Here is a 24,506-nt window from a genome sequence, read left to right on the forward strand (position 1 = left end):
TATACATTACAGACATGTTTTTAAATATTGACGGATTTTTTGACAATTGTCATGAAATAGCTAAACCATTGGAATGCTTGATCAGTTTACTCAATCAACAATAATGTTTGTGGTTATAAGTTTACGTCGTCATAATTTATAGGTTCGATTCTGTTTTAGAAATATTCATATGTTATGAATTCCTGTGTTTGCGTATTCAAATATTATTATGTATGATAAATGTCATAGCTCCAACAACATGAATATTTAATGTTCTAAATGTGGGGGTCGCTTCAACACGAATTGAGACAGCTTGCGCCAGGGATGGTACCACACCCCACGAAGGTCAGCGTGAAGTAGTAGTATGGTAATATATCGTACGATGAATGAGGAAGGACAGGCACTATTTTAAAATGATCTTGAATTCTTTAATTTAGTTAGAAGGAAAGAAAGAAAAAACATTTATTTGGAGACAATGTGTCACAAAAACACAGATGAAATAAAAAAATAATAATAAAAACAAACACACATAATAATAACGTGTCCCACAGTACCGCCAAAAAAGGCGAAAAAATTCGATAATTTTAAAGGGTTTTTGGTTTATACGACATAAATTAGATTTCAATGAATGTAATGGGATATCCTCAACCACTCTTTTGGGGAAAAAGACACTACAAAGGAAGGTAAGTTTGTTTTTATAACCCAATTCTTTGAAAGTCTTGCGTAAGGTTTGTATAAAGAAAGTTTAAAAAATTTAAAAATTATGAACCGTAGCATACGTTATTGAACTAATAAAATATAACAACGAGAAATACTAGTGAAGTCAGTGATATTATACACTAGATATTAGCCCGCGGCTTCGCCCACGTACCTAAAGATCCTATCTATGCCTTTGCCTATGTCACTCTCTAGCCCCCTAAATATCTCCAGACACAGAAATTTTACATTAAATCGCTCCGTTGCGCCGTGACGTATCATCGTCATCATCAGTTTATACATGTCCCTACTGCTGGGACACAGGCCTCCTATGAGGTTTCAGGCTCCACCACGCTGGCCAAGTGCAGGTTGGCGGATTATATAATAGTGTTATTGTATGTAAGGATAAACGAAGATTAATACGAAATATGTGGATAAAATGGATCAGCAAATGATGGTTATCAAAAGCTCGTCTTCTTCCTCTCATAAAATAGCACTTGAAGCGAAAGGTTGATCACGGCATTAGCTCTGATAAGAAGTTGATTATAGAAATAAAGCTTCGGGATTTTATATTAAGAGTATTTTTTCGCCTTTTGTGTTTATGCTAGCTAATCTTATCTTATCTCTTATCTCTCTACTTGCTGCGCCCCGCGGTTTCACCCGCGTAAGTCCGTATCCCGTAGGAATATTGGGATAAAAGCTTCCCTATATGTTATTACAGTTGTCCAGCTATCTACATACCAAATTTCATTGCAATCGGATTTGTAGTTTTTGCGTGAAAGAGCAACAAACACACACATCCTTACAAACTTTCGCATTTATAATATTAGTAGGATAAACTCAAAAAGAACTAAATGTAGAGTTTAGACTGATAAAAGAAGAAAGAATAGAATAAATTCGATTACTGTAGCGGGATCACGGTTGGCCGAGAGGCTAGGCGTTGCTACGGATTGTCAAAAAACGCGGGTTCGAATCCCGCCTCGAGATCGAAAATTTTCTATTTTCGCAGAGTTTTCTAAAAAGCGATACAATACACTTTAAACGTTACCACCAGACGATAAGGTGTTAATTCCAATGTGTTATGCAACGCTCGAACATTTTTAAGGACCGTTTATTTATTTATACTACGTTTATAAGTAAATAACATTATATATCTTATTTTAACGAATATAAAGTGAATAGTAACGTTAGAACTTACATTTTAGCCAGAATAGAATCCAAAACCCGTCGTAAACTGGAGTTTCATACAGCCAGGGCAAATGGTGAGAAATGAAAGGGATTTTTTTTTAGTTAAAAGCAAAAAAATACGTTGGGAGAGACCGTAACAGTACAATACCGATTGCAGAGCAAACTTTTGAATACATATTCCGTATAGCCGATGCAGAGTTAATGATGTGTAGACAGATTTTTAAATTATTTTGTTTTTTTTTCGTGGACAGAAAGTGTATATATGCTTCCTTTTATTTGATAAGCGGTGAAAGCTAATGTCTCCAGTTTCCCATTAAAATCTGATCTAGCTCTGACATTTAAAGGCAGTTTAGGTTTTTATTATAAAACTCATGTTATGAAACTAACATTTTTATTGACAGATACAATTGCAAAGTTAAAAAATAGCACTGTGCTGTCTAAACATTCTTACATCTTCCCGTAGGTTAGTGGTTCGAGTCATATCCGGCGTGTCTGATATCTCAAGCGCCATCTGGCGTATTGCACGCCTATTGGCGATATGGGAAAATGGTAGCACGGTCATAGTCTAAGAGACAATTTAAAAAAAGCTTAACATATGCTAATAGTGTTTAATCATCATCATCATCATCATCCCATATATGCTCCCACTGCTGGGATACAGGCCTTCTATGATGATTCAGGCCATAATCCAAGACAGCTACAGAAAAATTTAAAATAAAATTTATTTGCTGCACGCTCGCTCGGTCTCGAACACCGACCTGTCGATTTTAAGTTCGAGGTTCTCACCACTGAGCCACCACTGCTTTTGTGTTTAATAAAAACGTGTTAATAGTCAATGACGAGTATATTGAATATTAAAAACATGAATAATTAGTTAATTATTAAATCACGTTTAATTTTAATTTCTTAGTTTCTAGATACACAAAATGGGCTTTACCACCCTTCAATGATAAATGAATTTGTTGACCGTACGCATATAGATATGTTTTTTTTTGCTGACAGTTTCCTGACTTGGGTTTAGCAGATTCAATGAAATAATGGATGTTGTTCCCATGTGGTTTTGTGTGAATTTATTAAGAATGAAAGGAATATTTCGTATGAGAAAATAGATGTAAAAAGCGAAATGATGTACTTTGAATCGTTTTCTATAACACACGAAAAAAATTATATAGATCGATCGTGAATGTAAGTATTTTAATTTAATATAATATAAGCACTATCTGACCCGGCAAACGCTGTTCTGCCTTACTCTTATCCTTTAGGGGTATGAAAAATAGATGTTGGCTGATTCTCACACATACCCAATATGCACACAAAATTTCATAAGAATCGGTCCAGCCGCTTCGGAGGAGTTTGGCAACGAAAACTGTGACACGAGAATTTTATATATTAGAGATTACCTATATTTATGTCTTTATGCGGTTGCCGGGATAATTTATTTAAAACACTAGACACTTGTCCCGGCTCCGCCCAATATCAAGATTCGTGTTTTATCCCAAGGGACCATTAATCGGGATAAAAAGTATCCTATCACGCAAGTCAGCAAATTTCATCAAAATCCGTTCAGTACTTTTAGCGTGATTGACGGATAAAAAATCATTCACATTTATAGTATTAGTGTGATAGAGTCATAAAAGACATATTAGATATTGATAAAGTTCAATAGCATATATTTAAGTTAACCAATTACGTAATAAGACAGAACGTCACTTAAGCAGTGACGGAATAAACTAATGACCGATTTAATATTACATGGATGTCACAACTTTTTACAGTAGAAGAAGTGGGTGCAAGACTTGGTTGTTTTTTTCATCATCATCAGCCCATATATGTTCCCACTGCTGGGACACAGGCCTCCTATGAAGGTTCAGGGCATAATCGCCAAATTTCAGCCCGAATGGTAGCAGTTAAGGTTATGCGATACGCAGTCAGTCAGTTTTCTCTGCCGTGCCGTATCCATCACCATACGCTTCACCTACAGCCTCTTCCCGCGTGTGGTGAAGCTTATAATGACTTACCAGCTACAACAAAAGATTAAGATATCGTTAGATGACTCATAAAATATTCAGTTAGCTCTCGAGTTATTTGCTACGTAAGTACTTACGTATCATAAGGCTGGTATGATAAATGTGTTCCAAGCATATTTTACAGCGGCAATTATAGATTCATTAGGCGATGCTTATCTCACGGAGGGTTAGAGTTAAAAGACTAGTTCTCGCCTATGGTATCACTCGACTTCTCGTATCCAAATATATGTATTTGAATAGATTTCGCTTAGCTTTCGAATTGTCCAAATGTATAGATTAGCCTGTCCGAAAAACAGTTTCTAGAGAGAAGTGGAAGAAACCCTGTAGTTGGTCTTAATTATAACAATGAAACAATTTGACAGTTATAATATTAATCGTGCCAGAGAACTGTCCTGTGATTGTAACATTTTAGAACTACGTTTATCAGTACGATGGACCCTTAGACACATGAAACCGATAGAGTAAAAGAATTTCGATTGCTAAGGCTGGATTACGGATGGCCGAGAGGGTAGGCGTTGGTATGGTTTGGCAAAGAAGGCAATATCGAATCCCGCCTCGTGATCAAACAAATACTATTCTTTTAAAATTTCACATTTTAACCCGATGTCCTATATAATATATATATGGTCGTAATAAACTCTGTAACGCATTCATCAATTATCAACGTGGTTGAGAACTCTATCAGTTAAAAAACCAAAAGAAGAAAAGAGAACTCCTATCGTCTCTTTTGGGTACTTCGTTTAAAAATTCGCAAAATTACTTTGAGAATTAGCTTTTAAAATATTTTCGTTTAAAACCCTTTACAGGAAAATAGTTACTTAACGAATTGTTAGATGGAAAAAATGCCGGAATCTGTCGTGGACAACATTTTAATAATCAGTTAGAATCATATTTGAAATTCCGTTTTATGTTTTAAAACACGATTAGGGTTTTAACCCGATATCCTAAAAAATATCGTAGCAAAAATGTGATTAGTTTTTTATTTTAGATTAAAATTCGTCTTTATTTTTAGGAAAATTGAATTGATTGATTTATAGAATTTACATTGAAATAGTGTGCTGAACTCATACGAGTTTAGCACACTATTAAAAAAATCTTTCCATACGGAAACATTTTTTTATAATACATTCTTTTTAATCGAGACCGTTTTTCATTCATCTTTGTTATTTATTTTTTTGCTATTTCTTTGGATCGTGACCCAAATAATGATTATAAAAAAACACCAGAATTGATCCTTTCTTTTGAAGTCAGTTATAAGTTTGCACGATAGTAATATCATGATAAACTTCCTTAACAATATAGTTTTTAATTTAATATCGGGAAAGTCTTCTCAAAGAAGCAAATCGTCTATGATAAAACCTTTGAAACTACAGCTTTAGACATGGCGCAATCATTCAAGCAAAAAGATGTTTCACAAGGACAACGTTTGACTGTTCCACTATCCCTACTAATAATACACATGTATATCTATCTGTCTCACTTCACTGAACTGATTTGGATGAAATTTGGTATAGATAGTTTGGGATAGAATAGTTGTTATCCCGAAAATCTTTAAATATACAAAAAAGTGTTTTGTAACTTATGTGAATTGTATTCATTCGAAATATTTTGGAATATGTGTAATATTGAGGAAGTATCACATTCTCACATAAGAACACCGTGAAATACTAGCATGAGAATGCTACTATGTGACTTCTCTGGTGAGTGGGGGTAACGAAGGCCCGTAACCTTTTCCTCGTCTTTCCCAATCCTTTTTATTGCCGTCGTCAATACTCGTCGTCTTCAATATATCCTCTATCGTTTCAAATCTGGGTAACGCATTAGCAAAAGTTCTAACTGCGTAAATGTAAATGAGCTGTAGTCATTGCTTACCATCTCCTCCAACTCCTCCGATCCAGCCATATCGGAGGAGTTTCGTAAAATTAAAACGCGGGAATTTTATATATAACATACAGCGATATACAAACGCTTCATTTTCACAATAAATCCGCTTGTCTTCTAAACGGTCGCAGTGTGAATAGCTCTTTAGATACCAAATCCATTTTCAACGGAAGCCTTTATTTCGATGCGAGTCCAATAGTTTTGGGACTTGTGTGGAGTCAAATAAAAAACATCGAATATAGAAAAGATTTCACGGGACAGCTTTCTAGACATTATTGACATTTTATAGATAATGTCAATGTGAAAATTGTGTTATGACGATTTTTTTTTATGTCATAGCGGGCAACGGAGCTGGTGGTTCGCCTGATGGTAAATGACTACCACCGCCCATGAACATTCGCAGAGGCTCAGACCTCAGAGAATGCGCTGCCCGCTTTTAAGGGATAAGGGATAAGGAAAGGATTGATGACTGGAAAGAAGGAATGTACTGGGAAAGCGAGATACACAATAGCAAGCTATTATTTCACGCCGGTCTTCTGTGGGGGTGTGGTACTTCCCCGGTGCGAGCTGGCCCAATTCGTGCCGAAGCGTGCTCGACTGCCAGAAAGCGATTCAAAAGTGCTATAAAAAGTCTAATAGAATAAATAAACGTTTGAGTTTTAATGCCGATATTCACGAATGTTTCTGAAACATAATTATTTGGCTGCGTTTATTGTGTCCTGCTTATTTCAAGCGATAAAATATTAACAAGACTTTTTGTTAATTAAACAAGAATCACTATCCTGCTAATATTATGAATGCGAAAGTTTGTGACGATGGATGTATGTGTATGTGTATATTTGTTACTCTTTCACGCAAAAACTACTGAACCGTTTGCAATGAAATTTGATATGTAGACAACTGGAATAAATAACACATAGGCAACTTTTTATACCGATATTCTTACGGGATACAGACTCAGGCGGGTGAAATCGCGGGCCGTACTAGCTGCGCATCATAATGTATGCATGCCTTTATATATATTAAACTGAATAGCCCAACAAAGAAGATCGACTTGCCCAATTGGTTGTTTTTATTTTATATTTTTTAAGGAAAGTTCTTATTGAGAGAATAAAGGTACCCCGGGTGTAACCGGATTGGACCGCTAGTAATAAACAAATTTTTACATTAAGAAAAGAAAAGAAAGAAAGAAAGAAAGAAAAATATAAATTACAAATAAAAAAAAACAATAAACTTAAGACGAAACAATACAATATTAAAAACAAAACAGCATAATAAAAAAGCTTATATCTAAAGTTTTTAATTAAATTTTGCTTCCCATTATTATTATTAAAGGAAGTCAACTTACACCACTTATAGCTCAGTAAGGGCTGTACGGATTCAAAATTTTTGGTTCGTTGGATTACTCAGTGCTGATCACACGGAGAGAGCCGGGGCGACACACTAGTTGCAGCTTTAAATCAAACGGTCTTAACATATTTTTATCGCAAAAAGACAGACACGTTTTAGCGAAAGTGAAATATCGTTGCAACGTGTTCTACGTGATGATGATATCTAGAAAGCTAGAATTTTGTCTAAAACACTAAATATATCATTGAACCTAAGGTATCTGAAACACGTCTCTACTACGCGTTAATGTTAGGAATGCTTTTAGGTTTGATCATATCTGCTTAGGTTTAAAACCAACTTTAAGACTGTTTGCCTGTGTGTTGCAGCTTTCTTATTGTTTGAGGATTTTTTGAGCTGTGCAGTGATTTTTCCGTGAAAACGTTACAAACATACAAAAACGCAAAAGTTACTCTTCTGTATTATTAGACAAGCAGTTCCCACCGGCCTCGCTCGTGGTATATAGCCCATGTCACTCAGCAAAGTTGCAGCGTTCTAATCGCGAAATAATTTTTAAAATCAGTCCAGTAGTTTTTGAGTTTATCCATTACAAACAAACAAACAAATATACAAACTCTTTCACTTTATAATATTAGTGTAGATATAAGCACTAATAGTATTTTATAAGTTACATTCATTTCTCTCTTCGAAACGGCTGGATTGGATTTTTTATGGAATGTTGTGTACTAACTCATGAAATCATCGTATTATCACCGATACTTGATAAGTGTACAAAGTTTGAATTAAATTTGAGTGTTTAAAATTGATCCGGATCGTGTAGGAAGGAGTACATACAAACATACAGGTGACGCTAATATAATAAAAAGCGTGTTAAAACATTACTCTCCTGGTAGGTCGGGTAATTAAGACGTAATCTATACTAATATTTAAAAGCTGAAGAGTTTTTTTGTTTGTTTGTTTGAACGCGTTAATCCCAGAAACTACTGGGCTAATTTGAAAAATTCTTTCAGTTTTAGATAGCCCATTTATTGAGAAAGGCTTAAGGCTCATATATAGCCTCATATATACCACGGGTAAAGGCGGAACGCTAGTCTATTATAAAGCTGAAGAGTTTATTGTTTGTTTGTTTGAACGCGCTAATCTTAGGAACTACTGATCCGATATGAAAAATTCTTTGAGTTATAAATAGCCCATTTATTGAGGAAGGCTTTAGGCTATATAATTACCACAGGTGAAGCCAGGGCGGACCGCTAGTATTAAATACAAAGTAATTCGAAACATGTTAAATAAGTTAAGCTAACACTCCCAAATCCTCCATCTATCATTAAGGGCTGTTCAAATTAATTAAGTCATTTATAAACAATGACAATTAAACTGGAAATCTGATGAATCAACTTCCGTAAGACGCAGCTCTTAGCTTCAAGTACCCAGCTATTCGCAAATTGAATTAGCTTGTTATGTTATTTTGACATATTTATATTTTACTAGCCGCTTGCTTCAGCTCTGCCTGGGACGACTGTTTTTTGGGCTTTTGAAATTCATTATTCAAAATATAACAATCATTACTTAGTAAAAACAAAGTCGCTTTCTCTGTCCCTATGACCCTACGTATGTTTAAATCTTTAAAACTACGCAACGGATTTTGACAGTTTTTTTTAAATAGATAGAATGGTTCAAGAGGAAGGTTTTATGTATAACATCTATTAAATTACTTCAAATTTAACGAGTGTGAAGCCGCGGGCAAAAGCTAGTATTATATACATTTATATTTATATTAACGGGGAAGTACCACACGCCCACAGAAAATCAGCATGAGATGCATGCTACTGCGTGCGTTTCGCACAGTGAGTGGGGGAGCCGGAGTCCTCACCCTTCCCAATCTACTCCTTCTTTCCAGTTGTCAATCCTTTCCTTATCCCTTTCCCCCTTAATCTTTACAAGTAACAAATGTCCGGCGGTCACCACTAAAGTGAAGGTGAAGTTGCCTGCTAAACATAAAAAAATCGTTTATCTCAGAGACTGCTGGACCGATTATAAAATTATTTCATCGTTATATATGTTTGTAATCTTCGACTGTTGTGTATCGCTAGTGAAATATTTATAAAAACCCATTCTCAAGCCTGCCGAATGTACAAAAAAATTCGTAAAAAACGTAGTTTTAACAATGAGTGTTATATCATATAAAAAACATGGTTTCAAATAAATACCACTTATCAAATAGATAACGATTAATCCTCTTTATAGTATGCTTATATTAGCTTCACCTGTATGTTTGTATATAACAATTGAACCTGCTTTAGACTCGATTTTGCCTCACTTTAAACGTAAAGACTTAATTCAACTTTGTTCATTTATTAAGGATCGGTGACAATACAATAATTTCATAAGCTTCTCTTATTATCCTGATTAGGACCGTCTGGATTAAAGATTTTCCAGACTCTGACCAAGAGTAAGTTATACAATTTAGTAGATTCCATCATTAAAGCGTAGCGTATTTATTGGTTTTATTGAACTATGTTTTATTTATATTTCAATACTTCTTGAAGCAAATATGCTATAGAAACTAAACAGCTGGTAAACACACGTGTTATCGTAAGTGCATACTCTGAACTACGCCGAGACATAAGAAAAACACGGTGTTTTTCACACAGTAATTTTCCAGTAGTAAAGTTGTAAGTATCGAAAGCGAGGTTAGTGACCTTGACGCCTCCGTAGTCTTTTCCAACATTCATGTAATAAAATTCAATATTGACTGGTGGAAAATTTGTGAAAAACTTTAGAAAGATTTCGACAATACAAAATAAGTCTCGGTTAACAAATATTTTTGTTTTATAAATCATTAATTGCTCGTTTTTATTATCTATATAATAATATTTGATTATTATATAGTGTTTTGTACCCCAGAGGACTGATGGGGACAAGTATATCATCCTGTTTAAAAAACATCCAATTTCTTTGGTTCGAACGTGCGTAAATCTATATATTAGTTTCATCACCACTGCTTAAAATTGTGAAGGAAAACATCGTGAGAAATCGGCATGTCGAAGAATCAAAAGTTCGACGACATGTGACATCTGCCATACCGCAGTTGGTCAGCGTGGTGGATTATGCCCTGAACGTTTATAGAAGGACCATGTCCCTACAGTGGGAATATAATGTATGGGCTGATGATTCTATGGATTAAGTCGGACTCCCGCAATGGACTACCAGCTAAACTCCACTGTATGAAGACACATTCAGTCGAACCGCTTGCAGTGTCTCTTAGCGTGTTTATTTGATTGCGTGAGAAATTTATTAATAATTTACTACTTTATTAACTTTTTGTTTTATTAGGTTCTTTTCTTTTAGGTTATTTTGTGTAGTGTGTCAAATAAATTGAAATGACTGTATTTGATAAAATTTTAAAAGAATAGAAAAAGGTGGATCACGAGGCAGGATTCGAACCCGCATCATGGGGTGTCAGGCAGATGAAACCGAAAGAGTAGACGAAATTCGATTGCTGAAGCGTCGGTTGACCGAGAGGCTAAACGACACGGTTTGGCAAAACGACATGGGTTCAAATCCTGACTCATGATCAAAATTTTCTATTCTTTAAAAGCTTGTAAAATTTAATTATTCCAACTTATTAATTAGCTACACAAAAATAACTAAAACATTGTAGCAATTGAATATACATAATAAATATTTTCTCCATAAATCAATGGCCAGCAAGAACAGAAAGCACGTTGCTATCCATCACTTTGCCCCAACAGCAAAAGGGCGTAAGTGAACAATACATAAATTCTAATATAAAAATAATACTTGAGTGCAAATGCTAAGAGAGTCGTATTTCACTCGGACTCGAGAACCACTCCGATGTTATATATACAGACATTTGAAACTCATCGATGCATATGAATAAAATATTCTTCTTCTGTTTCTTGGTTGCTGCTTCTTGGTTCATACCTACTTTTATGTATGGCAAAGGAGATGGTTGGTCCTGATGGGAAGCGAACCGCCCACGAACAATTGCATAGGCGTAAGACAATTTGCAGAGGTCTTTTGTCTTCTCAAATGGTTGGTTTAATTGTTGTGGGAATTAATTGATGGGGGAATAAAGAAAAGGTCTAGGAGGGGTAAGGATAGGACAAGGGCCTGAAAGAAATATTGTTACTTACTGCTCAGTTTCCAATATGCTTCTGTAAATGTTCATGGGCGGTGGTGACCACTAACCATCAGGTGATCAACCAGCTCGATGGCCACTTTAATATACAAGAAAAGAGCTTCGTTGTCCGCCTCACAATAATATTTTTTTCTAATCTCTGATTTATGTCTGATACTAGCTTCGCCCCGCGGTTTCACCCGCGTAAGCCCATATCCCGTAAGAATGTCGGGATAAAATTTGCTTATATGTTATTCCAGTTGTCCAGCTATCTATGTACCAAATTTCATTGCAATCGGTTTAGTAATTTTTGCGTGAAAGAGCAACAAACTCACACACATCCTTACAAACTTTCGCATTTATAATATTAGTAGGGTTAGTAGGATAGGATTCATACAAAGTATGCATATTGAATACTCTTTCTGATAATAGTATTTAAGATGACATCTACTTTTTTTACCTTAAAATTCAGTTGACTAAAGTTAATTTACACGAGCTCGATGTATTTTAATTGACACGAGCTCCCCGTAAATATGTAGTTTAAAATATATAATCTTATCTAATAAAATGCCCCTTTATTATAACTTTGTTCATGAAACATTACTACATAGTATAAAACAAAGTCGCTTTGGGACAGACAATCTTAAAAACTACACAACGGAAGGAAGGTTTGTACGTATAACAACAACTATTAAACTACTACGAATTCAACGTGTGCGAAGCCGCGGGCAAAAGCTGATTAACCAATGAACGTAAGTATAGAAACGAATAATTAAATAAACAAACATACAAACACATTTCAAACTACGTTCAACTGTTTATAAGTAGGATAATGACCGTGATAAAGCTAGACAAAGCAAGGCATTGTGGCTTGGGACAAATTTACCTCCCTTTGAGTCAAATTGCCATCTGTCACACTGATCTCACCTTTATTACAAGGCGTTAGAGTTCAGTGTGATAATTAGTACGTTCATTTTTAGAATTTTCGTGAGATATTCGTCAGCTTATGTTAGACGTGCTATTTTCGGGTTAAAATTTGCGTTTCAGATTTCAGGTTCAAATTTGATTTTTCTATTTTATCTATTTAGAGTTTTTACTTCCTTTCTTTCTTTATGAAAAGTTTTACACCAAAGAATAAATGAATAAATGAATAAGATCCAGGTGATATCATTGGTTGTAAATTCAGCCCCTACTCGAACTGAGGTATTTACAGCCTAAAGCACGGGAATCACTTGCGTAATATCTAATAATGAAAGAATTTTTTAAATCTGCCAATAGTTTCCGAGATAACGCGGTCAAACAAACTAACTCTTAAACGTCATGTTATTAATCAACATAGTAATAAGACAGTCCTGTATTAAAACACGCAATATAAGTATACAAGTAAATAAATCTTCTGAAAGGTTATATCACAAGAATATAATATAAATTTCATCTGACAAATATAATTCTCTTGGTCATTTCATATCATGTTAGCGTCTGAGCAAGGTTTAGAATTATATAAATAAAAACGTAGGTGTTATTTTTTCGATTTATTTGTTCATTCGTTCACGATACAGTACAAAAAGGTACAGCTTCTTTTTTAAGTGGGGAAATCATCCAAAAGATCAATGGCTGCGGGGAAGGAGCCGTGGTTTATGTCGGATCTCTACCGACTAAAACCCCACTGTGATCGCGCGACTGCAAAAACATATTGTACTACCGCGTAATATACAGTTTTTTTTAATGTCATAAGCGGGAAACTGAGCTGGTGGTTCGCCTACTGGTAAGTGATTACCACCGCCTATGAACAGAGTAGATGTAGTGCCTCCGCGAATGTGCAACCTGCATTAAAGGGGAAAGGGATAAGGAAACGATTGAATGGAAAGGGTGAGAAATAAGTAAACAGAAATCCGGCTCCCCCACTCACCGAACGAAACACAGTGGCATGCTACTATTTCACGCCGGTTTTCTGTGGGTGTGTTTTACTTCCCCGGTGCTTATTGGCCCAATTCTTCAAATAGGTTGCTAGGATCGCTTGGTGATGGACATTTGATTCTCTTAGCGCTGCTATAGCGTAGTATATATAGCTGTTTGTGAAACCTTTCAATAAAAATAAACTAAAATTATTAACTGAATTGATATTTTTTAGTAAACGTAGTTCAAGTAACTATTTAAATTCGAGGTCTTACAAAATTCTTATCATTTCGATGTCTTATTCATCATCATCAGCTCATATATTATGTTCCCACTGCTGGGACACAGGCCTCCTATGAGGGTTGACCCTCACGATGTATTATTGATCTTAGCTAATTATTGTTACCTTTATATGTTAATTTTTATGTTAATACCAATATAACTCCACATATACACAATAAATAACTACAATGTTTTATTTTCTTTACAAAGAGTCGCAGGATGTATGCGTGGATTTTACACACGTCCGCCATGTTTATTTGGCCAATTTGCGTTTCATCGCATGTAAAAGACATTTTGTTTAGCTGTTGGGACAATATTTCGGCTTTTTGTGAAAGACGAGATAATTGATGGTAATTGTACGTGAGAGAATATTTGAAATATATACGATGTGCTTAGGGCTGCCAACTATACTGTTAAAATTGGTATTAAAATATTTTTCATTACATTATAGTTTTAAATGTTGAGTAAAAAAAGATATGAAGATAATCTAATATATAAAATTCTCGTGTCACAGTTTTCGTTGCCATACTCCTCCGAAACGGCTTGACCGATTTTGATGAAATTTTTTGAGCTTATCCGGTATCTATGAGAATCGGCCAACATCTATTTTTCATACCCCTAAATGATAAGAGTAAGGCAGAACAGCGTTTGCCGGGTGCAGCTAGTATACTATAGTATTATTAGTTTCACACAAATTATTTTTTTATTTAGTTAGATGGCGCCCAATGTAGTGAACCCATACAAATATTTAAATATAAAAGGAAGTAGTTAAAAATGGAACATGTAAAACAATGTTCACTTATCAAAAATACTGAAAATTTCTTCTCAGACTTAAACATATTATTTCTTGTAACAAACGGTGACAACCCTAGAAGTGCGTACGTTGTAAAGAGGCAATTGCCTAGAAAAAAATTTGAAAGAAAGTATTGACTAAGAACTACGTTGTTTTTGTGGGAGTCGAGCACGCTTCGGCACGAATTGGGGCAGCTTGCACCGGGGTAGCATCACACCCCCACAGAAGACCGGCATAAAATAGTAGCATGCTACGGTGAGTGGGGCAGACGGAGGCCTTTTTCCTTTTCCTCACCCATCATAATCCATTCGTTTTCCGTCGTCAATCCTTCCTTATCCCTTACCCCATAGCACAGTAGCTTGCTACAATATCACGCCGGTCTTCCGTGGGGGTGTGGTACTTCCCCATTGCGAGCTGGCCCAATTCGTGCCGAAGCGTGCTCGACTCCCACGTTTAAAATATGTTCAACTTGCTTTCCGCCCGCGGCTTCCTCCGCGTAGATATCGCTTATATCGCGCGACATGGTAAGGAATATTATCTTCGCATTAAAAAGTATGGTTTGTTCTTTCCCACGATTAGCTACATCTTCATACCAAGTTTCATCAAAATCGGTTTGACAATAACGAACTATCATTCAAACTTTCATCCCCTCTTTCAACCCTTTTTACCCTTTTTTCGACAAAAAGTATCCTATGTCCTTTCCCAAGTTCAGTTCTATCTTCATACCAAATTTTATCAAAATCGGTTCAGTGGTTTAGGCGTGAAAGCGTAACAGACAGACAGACAGACAGACAGACAGAGTTACTTTCGCATTTATAATATTAGTAGGGATATGTGATAGTGGAAAAGTGATAAGAATGCCCATTGTAAAGGCAGTAGCAGAATAAAGCGTATGAACTAAAATAAATAATACACAACACATCTGCTCCACCCTTACCACTAAGTCCGTGGCTAAGACATAATTACGTGAGTCGTATCTCGTGAATGGCGCTAAAACTACACGAATAGCAGCTCATAACGTGACGAAAGTCGTCCAAAAGCCGCCTCCGACCCATTTGTAAGGTCACTATAACTGCCACATAAAACATTGCGACCCCTACTTGTGCTTTACGTTCTGATCGCTTATCTTTAGATTAAGAAGGGTTGATGTATGTTTAATCTGTGGCAAGTGTCTTATTTTATAAGCATATGTGGTTTTTAAAATATGAAATAGTTGATAGTTTCATAAATAGTTCAATCATTACACCGTTGAAGTTATTTGAAAAATCCTTATAATTAGCAAATTATAAATTCATAACCCGATGTCTTTATTATTATCGAGGGTATTATGATATATGGTTATTTATTTATTTGGCTAATTTATTTCTTTGTTTTGTTTAGCAATATTTCCCTGAACTTAACCTTTACTTGAAACGTAGTTTGAACCAAATTTAAATCTTGATTTTTGACTTTTTATTATCTACGCTTCCTTTTTATCAGACGTAATAACTAGACAAACACAAACGTGTGACGTTCATATTACTTCGAATTTTGATAGTAGAAGCAATGTGACCTACAAATAAATTTATTACACTCGAAAACAAACAAAAGGCTAATGAACACGCCTTTCAAATGTTATTTATACACACTTTATACACACTTTTATAATGTCATCGTTGGCCATAGCTTGTGGGTCGCCTGATGGTAAGTGCTACCATCGTCCATGGACAATTGGAGAGGCGTAAGGATTGACCTTACGCCTTATAAATGGATTGCTGACATCAAATTGGAAAGGGATAAAGAAAAGATTATCGAGAGGAATAAAGGAAAGGACTGGGAATGGTAAAGAAAAGTATATGGTCCTCCGGCTCCCCCATTCACTGAACGAAACACAGCAGTATGCTATTTCACGCCGGATTTCTATGCGAGTGTGGTACTTCCCCGGTGCGAACAAACCCAATTCGTGCCGACGCGTGCTCGACTACCACTAGCTGTTGCCCACGGCTTCGTTCGCGTATTAAAAGAAAATTTTGTAAATCTATTAGGAACGAGGAATAAATATGGTCAATCATTTGGTTAAAACAAATATACCACCATAGAATATTTAGAAATTAAAGGCTTTAAACGCGTTTAAAAACCGTTTAACGGATTTATCCTATTGAATAATTCGAAGTTAAATTCGTTAAAAATCTTAAATTACTTAATTTATAAAACTCGCGTACAATCAAACATCACAAAATATTACTTTACATTACCTCAGTTTCTAATTCTATTTTCATTCTTCTCTATCAATTTTTGATTATTTATTAATTATTATGTATTTACCATTATTATTTTATTCACCTCTTACTTTATATATGCACTTATAAGTTTAGTATATTATTTTTACGCATATCTACCGCCATGTCTCTACTAATCTTTTCCTATATCCTAAGGTTGCCTGGAAGATATCGCTTTTCAGTGATAAGACCGCGTTTCTGTGTCTTTGTCTATGTATCTTCGCTTCTCTATTTGTGTGAAGGCAATAAAGTATCTATTAATTTATTTATTTAATATAAAGCAATAATCCCATTTCCAGAAACGTCCAAAATATTTTTATTTTTACATTTTTGTGAAACACCCATGCGGAGCCAGTGCTGGCCGCTAGCTTTAAACATAAACTCATTAAAACTTATTTCCGTTTCAAGTACTTACCGTTGAAAGCATTTTTATGGTGTTTTTTAAATTTTACGATCATGATTGAATTTTTATAGCGAAAGATGGCTAATTAAAATTTGCTGTGGGTAATGAGATCTTATTATGTATCGAATGGTGTTAATGGATGGTTATATATGTCTATCTCTGTTACATAAACTATAGAAATCTTCAAGCGTGACTTAATCTTTCGGTACTAAAGGTTCCGTACAAAGAGAAGAAATAAGGAAAGAAGAGAAAGAAAGAGAGAAAATAGGGAAGAGTCCTACGTCTATTTATGACCGTGGAAAGTGATTGGTAGGCTCAGTGTTTTGTTGTAACAACAGAAATAAATTCACCAACTTTGAAAATTTCAACTGTTCCACTATCACGGTTCATGACATACAGGCTGGTGACGGACAGACACATGTGAACAGACCGACAGACAGACATCGAAGTCTTAGTAATAAAAGCGCTTGACCCTTTCATTACGTACCCAAAATGGACTCGTAACAAATAGCATCCTTATTTAAAGTCGGTTGAAAGAAATATCTGCAGGAAAAAATGGTTAAAAAAATAACTATCCCATCTCAAAGGACAGTTGAATTAGAGAGAGATTATATAATATACTCCCAGTGAGATATAAGAAATTACATGTTGACTCGCCGGCCTCTAATCTATCCGTTATTACGCTTCATAAAAAGCAAATAAATAAAACATAGGCCATTAAAAGGTTTTTGGGATGTCTATACTGTCGGACGAAATGATTTCTCTTGAAGTCTATTTACTTTTACTCACTTTACTTGTTATTTCTTTTTATGTAATGGCGGACAACTGAACTGGTTGGTAAGTACACCTGCGATTATCATGAACCACGAACAATTGGAGAGGTAGGCCCTCTGACCTAGCCCTCTAAAAAATACATAAAGATATCAGAAACAAAGGAATGAACTGGGAGGGGTGAGAAAAAGGAAACGGGCCCACAGCTCCTCCACTCGCGGTACAAAACACAACGAACAGCAAAGTGAATCGACTTGTAATTGTCAGAACTACCAGTTTTAATGAGACCATTACGGAGGCACCAGCTTTCAAATAGAAAACGAATCATCAAAATCGGTTCAGAGTATGTTGTGTTAGCGATGATATAGCAAAGCAAAAAAAAAATCGAACAGAAATTCCCCATTCCTACAATTCGATTGACAGATGCGTTCGAATTATAAAATTTAAACGATAGAACAATTCTCGATGCGATATTGCAGTGACATTTAAGTTCAACCACAGATAACATAACAGTATGTTCAATACACGTTTATCTTTTTACGTAAGCCTAGTGCTTAGTAATAAATCAAAAATGTTATTACATCACACTCTAATTTTAACGAGTGCGTGATGAAGCATCAATGCCATTATAATTAAGTCGAATGTTCAATTAAATTGATGCTTATCAAAATATAGATCCGTTTACTTAACAAAATAATTCACGCTAGCAATGACAAGAAAATAATAAGTGAAGTGATGATGTCTTATTTCATTTAACGTTGTGTGAGAAAATCCTACTAATATTATAAATGCGAAAGTTTGTAAGAATGTGTGTGTGTTTGTTGCTCTTTCACGCAAAAACTACTGAACCGATTGCAACGAAATTTGGTACGCAGACAGCTGGACAACTGGAATAACATATAGGCCACTTTTTATCCGATATTCCTCGGGTTACGGAGTTACGCGGGTGAAAACGCAGGGCGCAGCTAGTAAAGAATAAAAAAATAAAAATTCCTCTTGTTAAATTAGTGGTGCCTTTTGATTTTAATGTCTCTTTTTCTTAAAGCTAGCTTCTTTATGGTGCGATACTGGCACGCTTTAAGAATTGGGTCAGCTCGCACCGGGGAGCCACTGGCCACACCTCCCTAGAAGATCGGCGTGGAATAATAGCATGCTACTGCGCTTCATGCGCTGCGTGGGGGGGCTGGATGCTGGTTTCCTTATTCTCACCCTCTCCATTCCCTTCTCATCGTGTAGAACACTACTAGTTCTAAAAATCAGCCAAAGAAACGCAAGCTCAAACATTTATTTACTCAATAAGACTTCTAATAGAAGCACTTTTATAGTAGTTATATACACGCGTCATATGACAGTTTTAGCATTTACCACTTTCTGTACCACTAAAAGGGAAAGACTAATAAAAGAAGGATGTCAATCTTTGTTTCAAACATAATTCGTTAACATTAATTATACAAAGTCCAATGGACGTCCAAATGGAATTACTGTATAACTGAAATATTTATGGCATTAATATTTCAAAGAGAAAATGAGATTATAATTATATTAATCGCAAAAGATACTGATTAAAGGGTGCTGAAACATTTTGGGCGTTGGATGACCGTGGTAATTATTAAATTTTAAATGTACTTACAGTTTTTCGTAAAACGTTTATGTATATGGACTAGTTTCATATCGCTTTGAATAAATTATTCGTGGAGCATATCCCTTTAAGAATGCAATTTCTTCTAATGCTTTTCGGAGAAGAATGAAATGATGTTTTGTTTATTTTTTGAACAGCTAGCTTGTTCCCGGGCATGGCAAATGAATTTCCGAAAATATTTTAATGCAGTCCTGTATCGTTTTAAAAATAAAGTAAATTTTCCTTTCAGTAAAATATGCTTTTCCATTATTTAAAGGACTTTCCATGAATAATTTCTACTCTGTACAATGGGTTTCAATCAATAATCAAACACAAAATGAACTTCAATCGCAACGAAAAAAAACATACATACAGACGAACACAGAACCTACTCCGTTTTTGTTTTGGGAGCCGGTTAAAAAGCAAAAAAATATACAGTCGTAACGCCTTTTTCTTTTTAGACGGTTATGTTATCTGTGGTATTATGTTATCTGTGGTTTCGGGAACGTCCGCGTCGGTTTAAAAATCAAGAAAACCTATCAATATCCAACAATTTACATTACCCACGTCAATATGTCAGTCATTGAGAATGTTAGACTCAAAATAATAAATAGACGCTAAGCGGGTTTCCTTCAATCAAATCAATCAATAGGTCTTCTTACATTGTGTTTTTGTAATCGACGTGTGTTTGTTAAATGTGGGGTGTGTGTGCTTCTGCTTTGTCATTTACTGCAGTTTAATGGCTGAAAATTGTTATTTTTAATAAAAAACTGGACCGCCTTCTGACTGCACTATACCCAATTATATACTACTAGCTGCGCCCCGCGGTGTCACCCGCGTAAGTCTATATCCCGTAGGAATATCGGGATAAAAAGTTGCATATGTGTTATTCCAGTTGTCCAGCTATCTACGTACCAAATTTTATTGCAATCGGTTCAGTAGATTTTGCGTGAAACACACACATCCTTACAAGCTATAGTAGGATTAGTAGGATATAGTAAGATCAAAACAAATACGATCAGAAACATAAATTAAATAGGGATTAATGTACGCTAAATATATCGTCATTATACATAAACTATTTGAAGATGTTTAGTCTATTTTATGATAAATATCTGATCATCGAATCGTAGTTCGCGTCTACGATAACTAAAAATAAAACTTATAAATATTTGATAATGCCGCGTTTATACTAGGGCACAACTCGCAACTTTGTATTGTGTTAGTTACGAACTTATAAATAAATCTATACTAGTGAGATGAGTTTGTTTGTACGTGATAATCTCAGGAACTACTAGACCGATTTATTTTTTTCTTTATGTCTTACTTTATATGGCATAGCTCGGATTCACCCGAACTAAAAAAATATTGTGAAGTACTCTGAAGCTTTCTGTTAGTGGAAGAATTTTACAAACAAACAAATTTAATTAGGTTAATAGCAATATAGTAATACTAATGTATTACCTAATGAATGTGTTATCTGTGGCATTACTATATCCCACAGATTCAAATTCAAATTATATTTATTTGCAAGAATTTACTAACAAATTATAGATTTTATTACTTATGTTATAAATGCGACAATGTATGGATGTTTATCAGAGGTTTGTTACTCTTTCACGCGAAAACAGCTTTGGTACAGATAGCTTATAGTCTAGATTAGAACATAGGCTACTTTATTTCCTGGTACCACGCAAGTGACGACGGGGGTTACAACAGTTATAAATACTTTATTATATCGTATTAGTACTAGTATAGTATTATGTTATCTGTGGTATTACCATAGATAATCACTACAACAAGTGGTTTAATGAAACCATGGTAAAAGTATTACTCTTTCACATTATATATATTTAACTGATGGTCAGCTGATGGAACTATAGACGCCGCCATATTGGCCTCGGCCGCTCTGACGAGCGCGATTCAATGTATCCCCACTCCGCGGCCGACCGTCACGCGACATGCGACACACAGACCAAAAAAATTGATTATAAAACAGTTTCATTATAAAAAATGAGATAAAACTGTCAACGCTATATATTCGTGGCGATGTACACCAATGTATCTGTGGCTTTTACATAAATACAACCAACAAAGTACGACTTCCCGTGTTCTCCGAGTGCGATCAAAGCATGGATTGATCGATAGGTTTAATTTTAGCCGCGAAAACACACTCTGGAATGTCAGTTTCACATCCACTTCCTTCCTTTTCGATTTGGCGGTCATTCAAGTCGCTAAATTGCCTTGGTGTGGTTTAAATATTATTGTTATTGTGCGATTCGAAATTTGAAAAATTTCATTGTGAATCGAGCGAGCGTAAATATCGAGGTTAAGCAGCGGTTGGTACGGTCGTAAATTGGATGGGTGAGCAATTTTTTTTTTTGCGAATGCTTTTTAGCGTATTTGCGTGGAACTCTTAGTGTCGCGGGTCTAAGCCACTCATGACCGATTTGACTTTTAATGAACGTCTTAGATTTTAATCTTATGTCTATCTATTATATCTTAGTATTATGTTATCTGTGGTTTGAATGAACAAAATGTGTAAAGATTTAACTTTGGAATAAAAGCTATACAGAAATGAATAACTAAACTTCCATATACAAATATTTCAACCATAATAATCTCTATGTATGTTGGTATATATATGGTAGTTATTATGATTCCTACTAATTTTATAAACGAGAAAGTTAAGTATGGATGGTAGAATGTATGCATGTATGGATGTTTGTTATTCTTTCACGCAAAAACTACTGAACCGATTGCAATGAAATTTGGTACGTAGATAGAGGACAACTGGTATAACACATAGGCAACTTTTTATACACATTTACGCTGGTGAAACCGCGGGGAGCAGCTAGTAATATAATACGATCACACTGCACTGTACTATGCACAGATTATATAATACTAGATATAAGTATGTTGCCCCTATTTAAAATCTCATTAATGAAAACGTTATAATAATTCATCAGCCCATATATGTTCCCACTGCTGGGACACAGGCCTCCTATGAGGGTTCAGGCCATAATCCAGCACGCTGGCCAAGTGCGGGTTGGCAGATGTCACATGTCGTCAAACTTTTAATTCTTGGACATGCCGGTTTCCTCACGATGTTTTCCTTCACCGTTAAGCAGTGGTGATGTTATCCACATATGCAGATAAATTGAAAAATCAATTTATTTCCTGCACGCTCGCCCGGTCTCGAACCCCGACTTACCGATTTTGAAGTCCGAGGTTCTCACCACTGAGCCACCACTGCTTTTTTTAAATTTAATTATAAAATTTAATTATTAATTATAAAAATATATTTTTCGATATAAAACCAAAAACACATGATCATTCGTTACATTTCGACCTCGCCGCTGATGAGATTTCGCAAACGTAAAATAGAAAATGCGAAGTATAATTCACAAATAAAATTCCCGTCCAATTTGACCCACGCAGATTTGATTAGCAATTTATTATGCAAATTTCTGCTGTTAATAACTTCATAGCACGCAATTTTTACTCACCCTTCACCTTTGTTCGTGTTTCAAAACCACGTTAGGTATAGTGAGGACCAGCAATTAATCGGCAAAAAAGGGTTAAAGCTAAGTAAAAAGGGGACTTTACATTAAATCTTAACACTATCACTGTTTAAATAAAAATCTATGTATTAGATAATACGCTTAATTTTTAAATACAAATAATAGTCTGGTATCTTTACAAATCTCAATATAATATAATACCCATGTTTATTTTATTTATTTATTTATTTAACTCTTTATTGTACTGGTATACAAATAAACCTTAAAAATAAAAACTTAAAACTAGACCAGCACAGAAGGCGACCTTATCACTAAAGAGTGATCTCTTCCAGGCAACCCACTGTGTATAGAAATAGTAAAAAGCAGGAGGTAGGGTATTAAGTACCTAAATATTTTAACTTAGAATACATGTCACATATACATATAAATATACCTTTAAATGATACTTACAATAAATAATAATACTATATTAAATGATACTTGCAAAAAAAATAAAAATAATAATAAATAAATAAATATACATAGATACACACATACACACATACAGTATATATTAACATATAGAATACTAGAAAACATATTTTAATGAAAACATAAAAGAAAAAGATAATAGAGAAAATCACAAATAAATAAAATTATACTTACTGATCCGTGTTGCATGTTGTATATTATTTATAATTAAATTAATTTGTCAATACATGAATGCATTTTTCTTCGCAAAATCACAAAAACGAATGGTTTAGTTATCTGTGGCTTGCGTATAATTTAATGTAATTTATAATTTAAAAATTCGAACACCAATTCGTCATAGATTTAACAGATTTTGAAATGAATTGAGCGGCCCAAATAATTTATAGCGAACAAAATACTCAGTATATAAAAGCATATTATCTGTTTCCCTCCCCCGCAAACTGACTTATGCCATAAAAGTATTTCATATTTTCACATTACCGCCTACGTATAACAATGAATGCTTCATTCGTACAATATGATAAATGCTCTGAATCTTTTATAAGGTTAAATTTAATAATCCATAATTTTCCTGGCAACGATAAATGGGGAAAATATAGCATTCTATCTGGCAATTTACAATGATAGTTTGAAACTGTTACTATTTTAACACTAGCACTATTCATTACAAATATCTTTAGATGTACGCTACTAAATGTCAAATATCTTATTTTCTTAATCCGTTTTCTTCATCCTTTCAATATTGTGTTTGCATCGTAACTTGTAACACGCTTCAGAGAGGTTTAGTTATTTAATTAAACTATTTCGTTCCAATTTTGAATCGTCGTTATATGCTGTCACTTCGCTAGTTTATGAAAAATTGTTTTTACACAATTGTTTGAAAAACGTTGAATACAATAGTAGCTATAGCTAGATTAATATTAGATAGATAGATATTAGATAATAGAAAATAACTTATAATATAATAACTTATAATAAGTTTATTACGAAATGTTATTTTAATGTTTATTTGAATAAATAACTGTAAAATATTCTGCACTTACAGAATATAATATTTGACAACGTTCATGCAACAGAACGCAAGGGAATTTAAAACCTCGACCTCGATTTTTAAGTGAAAATCCTGCATAAAACTCGTCTTCTGTCACCTACAATATGATAATTCTGGTGTTTACGCTATATTTTCGTTATATAATACGGTATAGTAATATATAATACGGTACTAGTT

This window comes from Zerene cesonia, chromosome 26 (genome assembly GCF_012273895.1).
Source record: "Zerene cesonia ecotype Mississippi chromosome 26, Zerene_cesonia_1.1, whole genome shotgun sequence".
NCBI classification, from domain to species: Eukaryota; Metazoa; Arthropoda; class Insecta; order Lepidoptera; family Pieridae; genus Zerene; species Zerene cesonia.